A 9,570-nucleotide genomic window follows, 5' to 3' on the forward strand; every position below is an offset into this window, starting at 1 on the left:
TATATATATATATATATATAGAGTGTAAAGATAGCGCCCGAGGATCAGGGCAGTGCAGAGTCGCGGATGGAATTCGCCCCAACAAAGGGAGGAAAAACCACTCCTAAAAACGACTATCTAGCCCCGGATGACGAGGCTCGGTCGTCGCCATCCTCCGAAGACGCAGATCAAAGACCGGCTGGAAAAAGATCATCAATAACGAATCGTCACAAATTTAGAAGATCTAAATTATCGGGGCCGTTACGATTTTCGATACGGCTTTGTCGCGGCGTTATTGGCCGCGAAGCCGCGCACTCTTGCGCACAGGATTGACGCTATTATCGATCCCCTGAATCGCGAGATCCAGGCAGACACTCTGGCGCGGGCGCTTGTCGAGAAGAGTTGTTCTTTTGATCGATGTCGTCTTTCGTGAGTGTCGAGTTTGTGTTGTGTATTGAGAACAGAGAGGACGGAACCGAGGATCATCTCCTTCGAGGAAGGAGCGAGTGATCGGTGAATTGTCTATTTTTAATTTGTGAGTCATGTACGCGATTTTGTTCGTTACTCCGTTCCGGCCGTTCATCGCCGTCGCCATTTTCATGTTTCGTTGTCGCTCGGGCTTTGCCCTCTGAGCTTTCGATTTTTGTATATTTTGAGCGACTGAGGCTTCGAAGACGATGGTAACGTCGAACTTAATTAATAGGGAACCATTCGTCTCTCTCTGGGATTCGGGGTGTCGCGAAACGCGTAGCGATCAACTCTCATACATCGACCACGTGCGCGGTAAATTGCGGGGAATACGTTCGCTCTACGTTGCTGTCGTAAAGAGTTGTCGAAGTCGCGTAAAACATCCTCGTAATCGATTTTCATGCGATTTTCGTGTGGTAATTAGCATGTGTGTGTGAGTGTTCCGTGTCGTTTCTTTGCGAATATCTTTCTGTCCTTGTCATGCTTATTACATTGTATGATCTGTGCTTATTTCGTGTTATTTGTCGTAGGTGTGAATGTGTCGCCGTGCGTAATAAATTACGAAAAACTGCGAAATTGTCGAAATTCGAGAGATTCGCGTGAGTAAAGAGTCGAAAAGTAAAGTACGAGCTGCGTAATCGACGGCTGTCGATAATTGATCGTAGGAACCGTGCTCGTCGCAAGCGAGGTCTTCGCAAATTAATTAATTATTCGCTGGATCATTAGGCATCCTTTCGAACCGATCGTCAATGAGAATATCGAGATTAAAAATTAGAGCGAGTAAAAGTGCGTTTGCGGGAAAAGCCCTTTAAAGTTAGACGATGATTTGATTGTCGAATTATTATTAGGCTTTTCGAAGCGCCATTTGACCGCGCGAAAGTCTGGCTATAAAAACGATCTAGAAGAAATATCAGGAATGTGTTATCGTTCTCTTAGATTCTCGATTTCGCGTGAATATTCGATCTGTCTGATTCACGTTTGGCGAATTTTGATTATTATCACCGCTGTCGAATGATTATTTGTTATATCTCATTGATTTTTCTAATTTATGTTATTATTATTTCTCTCTTTAATTTGTTATTTCTTTTATTTTATTTTCTATTTTTGTTCTTAATAAATGTATTATATTTTTCTATATTAAGTCCGAGTAATTTATTTCAATGTTGGTTTTTTATAAATGTGGATTCTGTTGCGTTTGTCAAATTTTTGAATTTCCAAAGCCTCGTATAAAACAATTAAATTTTCCGTAGACCCTACTCCTCTACCGTTAAGAGAGCTTATTTTGATGTTTAGCGAACTGATACGTGAAAGACTGTATCTGACGTCCAATTTCGATATTTCGATACGACCTTTACTTATCGCGGCTTGCGCAGAACATCCTCTATCTCTGTTCCTTCGAGCGTGAGTTTCTTTATTCGTCTTGTGTTTTTGCCGTTTTCACTCCCTCTCATCCTCCTTAACACTCGAGGATAATATAATAAAATATAACGTCGCAATATATATAATATATATAATATAGGTGTCCCATTTTAACTTTCGGGATAAAATGTTATTCGCGTGGTAGGTAAAATTTCAGGAATAGATTCCTCATGCTAGAGAAGAAAAAAAAGTTAATCAATATAGGTCCGGAAATGATTAGTTTTTGAGTTATTAAGATTTTTGTAATAAAAATTTTGTCTCATTTCTCGTCTTAGAAGTTCTTTTACAGGCATCAATAATGTTTTTCAAGTTCGGCAACAGTGTTCTTTGTTATTCTTCTCTAGCTTTGTATAAAGGTCACATGGGATGAAAACGCATCAGTCATTTTAAATCGCTGTAATATGCCATCTATGTATCCTTCAATGTATCCTTCTGCTTCAATGTTATTTTATTTCCGTTACGTGAAAACTCTATTCCTAAGCATTATTTATTAATACACACACATACATATATATACAATTTGAGAATATTATTAAATTAAAATATAAAATCAATCAAACTTTCTAGTAATTATTTGGATGTACATATTAGATTAAAATATATTTACAATATTATATTAAAATATTTCAAGTACATTTCCTTTAATTTATCATAAATTTTCTTTCATAATATTAAATTTTTACCATACAGCTATCTATAATATTTATATTTATATAGATATCAATTTGTTCCAAAATAAAATATAAGAAAATTTTTATTAAAATTTAACGAAAAATTTTTTTATGCAACACTTTTCAAGCTAAATTAAGTAAATAATTGTATTTTAATTAACGACTATATTATTTATGTATAAATAAAAAGTACTCACAAACACTTCATACATACTCGTATGTCACCATTCAGAAATATAAGATGTTTCTAAATCCATAGAATAAACTTCGTAAATTGGTATTATCACGCGTGTACGAATGATTACCTACCTTATAGATGGTTAGTGGATTTCACAATCAGTCAACATAGGCATGTAAAATAGGACGCATCGAAAGGCACGGGTTATTTGGACAAATATTGATTTTCTTGACAAAATCTACTACCTGACTTTTTAAACTTGTTCGATTAAATTCCCATATCTTTGGCGCTATAATATAAAAGTAAATTCCAATAGTATTTTTAGCGGAGAAATATGGGAAAAATAGTTAAAAAAATTTTACGATCAATAAATATTATTAATAAACAATATTAATACTAATATAATAAATATGTAACTTCATGACTCACTGTATATAGACTGTATATGTTTTCGTTTGACATTGTTTACTTTTCTTATATTGAAATTAGAGGGGACAATGATTGACTTCTATGTTGTTGATATTTTTTATGACTTTGAAAATTATTATATTTTTTACGACTTGAAGAAAGATGTTGTTCAGGTATGTACTTTTCAAGACGAGCTAAATTTTAGTTATAAATCAGAATAGATTTGGGTTAGGTTATATCTTTCGGAAGTGGAGACAGTAGGTAGTCTCCTCCGTAGGAGACAAACCCACTGTATCCATGTATGTATTTTGCAAGACAAAACGAAGTTCACTTTCAACAACGATTGAGATTAGATATAATAGATAGAATGAATGAATAGATAAATAGATAGAATGAATTTTGCTTATTAATGATATCTATTAATGATATTTATTAGTCGTAGAAATTTTTAAATATTTTTCTAATATTCTCTGCTAAATATACTATTGGAATTTACTTTTATATACTTTTATGGCATACTTTTATATACTTTTATGGCATCAAAGTTATGGAAACTCTGCCATTGTTTTACGTAAATAACCTAAAGCACCTTATATAACTTTTCATTTATTTTTTAAATAGAAACATAAATGCGCACTAATTTTTCATATTTGCAGGAATGTATTTAATTTATCAAGGTATCATATAATAAATATAATTATAAAATAATTATAAATAATTATAAAATAAATATCAAATTTAGCAAAAGAATAACACATAGATATAAGTTGAAAGCTTTATTAGTGATTCGATTTTATTTCTATTACAAAATGATAATATATTGCAATAAATAGTAAGTGATACATACATAAAATATAATTATACCAACTTTCACAAAATAGCTTTTTACTTTTACAAAATATATACAATACTCGGAATGTTTTTATATATTCTTTTATATAAACTGTTTGTGAAATCAAAAAATTATTTGTTTTACAATATCCAAATATAATATTTTTTAAAGATAGTTATATTTTATTTTAGTTCCATTCTATTTTATTATATTCATTGCTGTAGTCAATATACTTCTCTAAACATGCTTATAAAAAAAATTGTTTAAAAATATTTTTTATTATCGTTTATTAAAAATTATAAAATAACTTAATGTCGCTAGTCAAATAATCCAAGGATCGTTGAAAAAAAGTGTAGTTGACCAAACTAGCTAGAAATTTTGTTTATTAACAACGTTTCGACCATATGGTTGTGGTCCTTATCAAGTATATACGATGTAATAATAATTTATTATTATTGAATAATAATTTATTATTATCTATTATTAATTAATTGAATAATAATTTATTATTATCTATTATTAATTAATTTATTATTATTTATTATTATATTACATCGTATATACTTGATAAAGACCACCATATGGTCGAAACGTTGTATTAATAAACAAAATTTCTGGCTAGTTTGGTCGACTACACTTTTTTTCAACGATCCTTGGGTCGTTTATTAATTTATGTATATTATAGGCAGACAATAGTAAAAATTAAAAAAAGAATGTATTGATTTATAGTTAAAAATAAGTGAGTAAAGTTTCTTAATCTTTGTAGATTCTTTATTTCTGTAAATATTTCGAAACTTTTTTTCGGAAGTTTAATTTTGAAATTATAAAAAGTATAAGAAAACTAAATTGATTTTTTTCAAAATTTTACGTTAAAATATATTGCCTTTAATATACAATTTGTACTTTATGATGATTTATTTGTATGTATATGACACATAAATTTATCAAATAACGTATTAAGAAATAAGTAAGTTTTTTATATAAATAATGTCCAGATAGTTAATGTATATCATTTCAAAGCTTTTGTGCGTAAATATATAATACTTCATCGTCACAGCCGGAATCCTCAAACTTTGGATCATTAAGACGAATTTGATCAATCTTTTTTTCCATGTTATTAAACGAATTTGTAAGTTGATTCATGAATTCCTTTTGCTGCTCAGGTGACAACTCATTTATAAAGGAAAGACTAAGAGAAAGAGTAAAATATATCCTTCCAAAAAAAACCTTACAAAGGTAAAAAAATACGCCAAGTATATAAAAAAAACCTTACAAAGGTAAAAAAATACGCCAAGTATATAAAAAATATTTCACCTTGTATGCAACAAAACGTTTAATAAAAACATATCCTTATAATAAATAATTTATAAAAATTTTCCCTCAAAAAATATATACAATAATTTTCCTAAAAAAATATATAATTTTCCTAAAAAAATCAAAACTAAATATGAAATCAATGATTAATTAGCCAAGTACATTGAGGCAATTGATAAGGAATTTGTAATTTGAAATATTTGTCACAAATTCAATCTTGCATTTATATATTAGATTCTCGACAAAATAAAAATGATTTTCAAAATAAGTTCCAAGTAAATTTGGAACTAAAAAAATTAAGACCAAAACAACTTACAAAAACTTGGCGTGCTCGGGTCGTATTATAATTCACATATTTCTATAATTGAAATTAATTACAGGTATATAATTCGCAAACTTTGTAAAATTATATGTATTATAATGTGACCCGAGCACGCCAAGTTTTTGTAAGTTCTTTTGGTGTTAATTTTTTTAGTTCCAAATTTACTTGGAACTTATTTTGAAAATCATTTTTATTTTGTCGAGAATCTAATATATAAATGCAAGATTGAATTTGTGACAAATATTTCAAATTACAAATCCCTATCAATTGCTTCAATGTACTTGGCTAATTAATCATTGATTTTATATTTAGTTTTGATTTTTTTTAGGAAAATTATTGTATATATTTTTTGAGGGAAAATTTTTATAAATTATTTATTATAAGGGTATTTTTTAATTAAACGTTTTGTTGCATACAAGGTGGAATATTTTTTATGTACTTGGCGTATTTTTTTTACCTTTGTAAGGTTTTTTTGGAAGGATTTCACATCTTTTTGTAAAATTTATTTATATTTCTGCAAAAAATATATATGCATTTTTAGCACTTCTAGGCCAACTACACTTTCGTACTACTAAATTATTTATTAATTACCATCCGGTATATTACTATATATTATACGTCAAAATTATTGATTTAATTAAGTTTTTCATCAGTCATCATTACATATTTACTATTATAGATTTCATTATTATTGCATTATTATTTATTATAAAATAAAATTTTGTTTCACATATGAAGAATCAAAGAAAATTTTATAAGTTCAGATTTAATTAAAATAAAACATGCTGCAATTCTGTCATTGTATTAGATTTCTATCTTAAATAAAATGACATTTAAAGTGAAATTTAGCCATTACTAGGTTTAAAGAGAAAAAAAAGAAATTAAAAATTCGAAAACTTAAACAGATATATTTATATATACATCGATACGCAACAAACTTATATTAAACTTTTACTTATATTACTTATATATATATATATATATATATATATATATATATATATATATAAAATATGTAATAAGTAAATAATAATAATATAATTATCATAAAAGTTTAAGTTTATATTATATATATATATATATATATACTATATAATATATAATATATAATATTATATATTATATATATATTATATATACAGGGTCTACCAAAAGTGTGGAAACCCCTAAATATCTCGGAAAATATACGTTTTACAGAAAAGTGTTTCCAACAAAAGTTGTAGGGTTTAAGAAGATCTATATACTGATTCTATCAGTTTGACCTTGGATGGCGTCGTCAAGGTCAGGTCAAGGTCACATTGATTTTTTTAAATGACACCCCCTACATTTGATTGCATATTCTTATAGCTTAATTCAAGAGCTTTCCAAAACACTATAATAATGTTCATTTTTATTAAGTACTTTGCGAGTTATGAGGGTTGAATGATAGAGTAGCGCCGGTATTAACATTATCCAAGGTGTACTACATGGAGGTTACTCGCTCGGATTTGCATCTGTTGTGTGTGTGATCCACCTAACTAAGGCAAGATCGGTCGTGGATCCAGTCAGCAAAAGCAAAGACCCAACCAAATTACAATCGAGCATTTAAAGACCTGGAAAGCAATCGACATAGTAAACAGTAAATAAATTTGTGGATGCTCATTTATCATAATAATTGTTCGAAATGTGTGCGTGTGCGTGCGTGCGGTGCGTGTATACAGAGATCAAGTTAGGTTGCACCAAACGATTGCAAATGTGTTTCAATGTGTTAAAGTAAATGCTGAAAGTGGCTGCCATTTACTTCCTGACAATATGCTAATCTTTGGTAGAATGTAGAAATGACTTTACGATTCGTTTCAAAAGGTATCAAAGCCATTTCATCCCTTATTCGCTGTATCAATTCGTGAATGGTTTTAGGTTTTGTTCTGTAAACCTTACTCTTCAGATATCCCCATAGATAATAATCAAGAGGAGTTAGATCTGGTGACCGAGGTGGCCAATCCTCTCCTCCCTCATTTCCGTTCCTTCTTCCTATCCACCGTAGCGGAAAAGTCTCATTTAAAATACGACGTGGTCCTGCACCAAAATGAGCAGGAGCTCCATCATGCTGAAACCATATTTCTTGGAAATTATTTGGAAAAGTATTCTGTATGGCTGGAATTATTTGATCAACAAGTAATCTCTCATACCTTTGAGCGTTCAAATATTCTTCAAAAAAAAACGGCCCTATTAAATAGCCATCTATTATTCCGCACCATACATTTATTTTTTGTGGATGTTGTGTGTGAGTTTCCCGCACCCAATTCGGATTCTCATCTGACCAGAAACGAAAATTTTGATTATTAACTTCTCCCGTTAAGGTAAAAGTTGCCTCGTCTGTGAAAACAATTTGATAAGGGAAGATGGGCCGGACATCTATTAGTGCCATCATTCTTTCACAGAAATGTATACGACGCTCCTCATCTCCGTTTTGCAATTCTTGAACGTATTGCAATTTATATGGATGGAACTTGTTCTTCTTTAAAATTTTCCAAACCGACATGGGAGCAATATCGTGAGTTTGAGCGACTCTCTGAACACTAGAATTGGGATCTTCAATAAATGTCTGCAGAACATCAAGTTGTTTTTCTTCGTTGGTTGCAGACAATGGTCTTCCTGACTTAGAGCGATTTCTTACGCTACCAGTTTGTCTAAAACGTTCTATTGTTTTTAACACAGTGGACTTATTAATTCGACGGTTCGGATACGTGTCATTAAATAATCGAACGACATCAGAGAACGATCTTTCGTTATCACCCCATCCACGCATCATGAGGATAGTGATTCTTTCACGTTCCGACAAGTCGCCAGCCATTTTTAAAACGTTTAATTTTAATTAATCGTACGTTGTATTTGGACGATAACAATTAATTTCTGCTTGCTCAAAGCTGAAGTTAGAAGGTGCTCGTTCTTTGATAGCTTTATACATTCTTAGTTGAATTTTAAATGCGAGTTAGACTGCATGTAGTGCGTCACATAGCGGTAAATGAAGGAACTAACGAGACGTTTCATACACGTTTTATGGAGCAATTTTTTGGCAATTTGACTTCAGCGAAATATGAGGATATGTTGAGGAATCGATCTTGCCTTAGTTAGCTGGATCACACACACAACAGATGCAAATCCGAGCGAGTAACCTCCATGTAGTACACCTTGGATAATGTTAATACCGGCGCTACTCTATCATTCAACCCTCATAACTCGCAAAGTACTTAATAAAAATGAACATTATTATAGTGTTTTGGAAAGCTCTTGAATTAAGCTATAAGAATATGCAATCAAATGTAGGGGGTGTCATTTAAAAAAGTCAATGTGACCTTGACCTGATCTTGACGACGCCATCCAAGGTCAAACTGATAGAATCAGTATATAGATCTTCTTAAACCCTACAACTTTTGTTGGAAACACTTTTCTGTAAAACGTATATTTTCCGAGATATTTAGGGGTTTCCACACTTTTGGTAGACCCTGTATATATATATATATTATATATATATATATATATATGTGTGTGTGTGTGTGTGTGTGTGTGTGTATATATACAGAGTGTCAGGGCAATCTCTTGCCAAAAAAAGCTCTTGTAACTTCCCTCGAGAGCTTTTCAAAATACTATAATAAAGTATTTTTTCATTGACAAGGAAAGACACGGAAGTGTTCCTTTCCGATTTTGATGAGTTTTTAATATGTTGTTTTCTTAATTTTGTAAGTACATATAAATTTATAATTATATATTTTGTTTATTATTTTATATTTTATAATTATATATTTTCATTTCTATAATTACATATTTTATGTTTACTTATTTATTTAATTAATTTACATATTTAATATAGCTTTTAATAATTTATTAAAGTAATTGCTTACATATCGTACATTTCGTATATAAATATACACACATATTTTCTAATTAATTTCTAATTTCTAATTATTAATTAATCATTAATCACCATACATATACAGTA

The sequence above is a fragment of the Camponotus floridanus genome, unplaced genomic scaffold, assembly GCF_003227725.1.
Source record: "Camponotus floridanus strain SB8 unplaced genomic scaffold, Cflo_v7.5 scaffold194, whole genome shotgun sequence".
Classification (NCBI taxonomy): Eukaryota; Metazoa; Arthropoda; class Insecta; order Hymenoptera; family Formicidae; genus Camponotus; species Camponotus floridanus.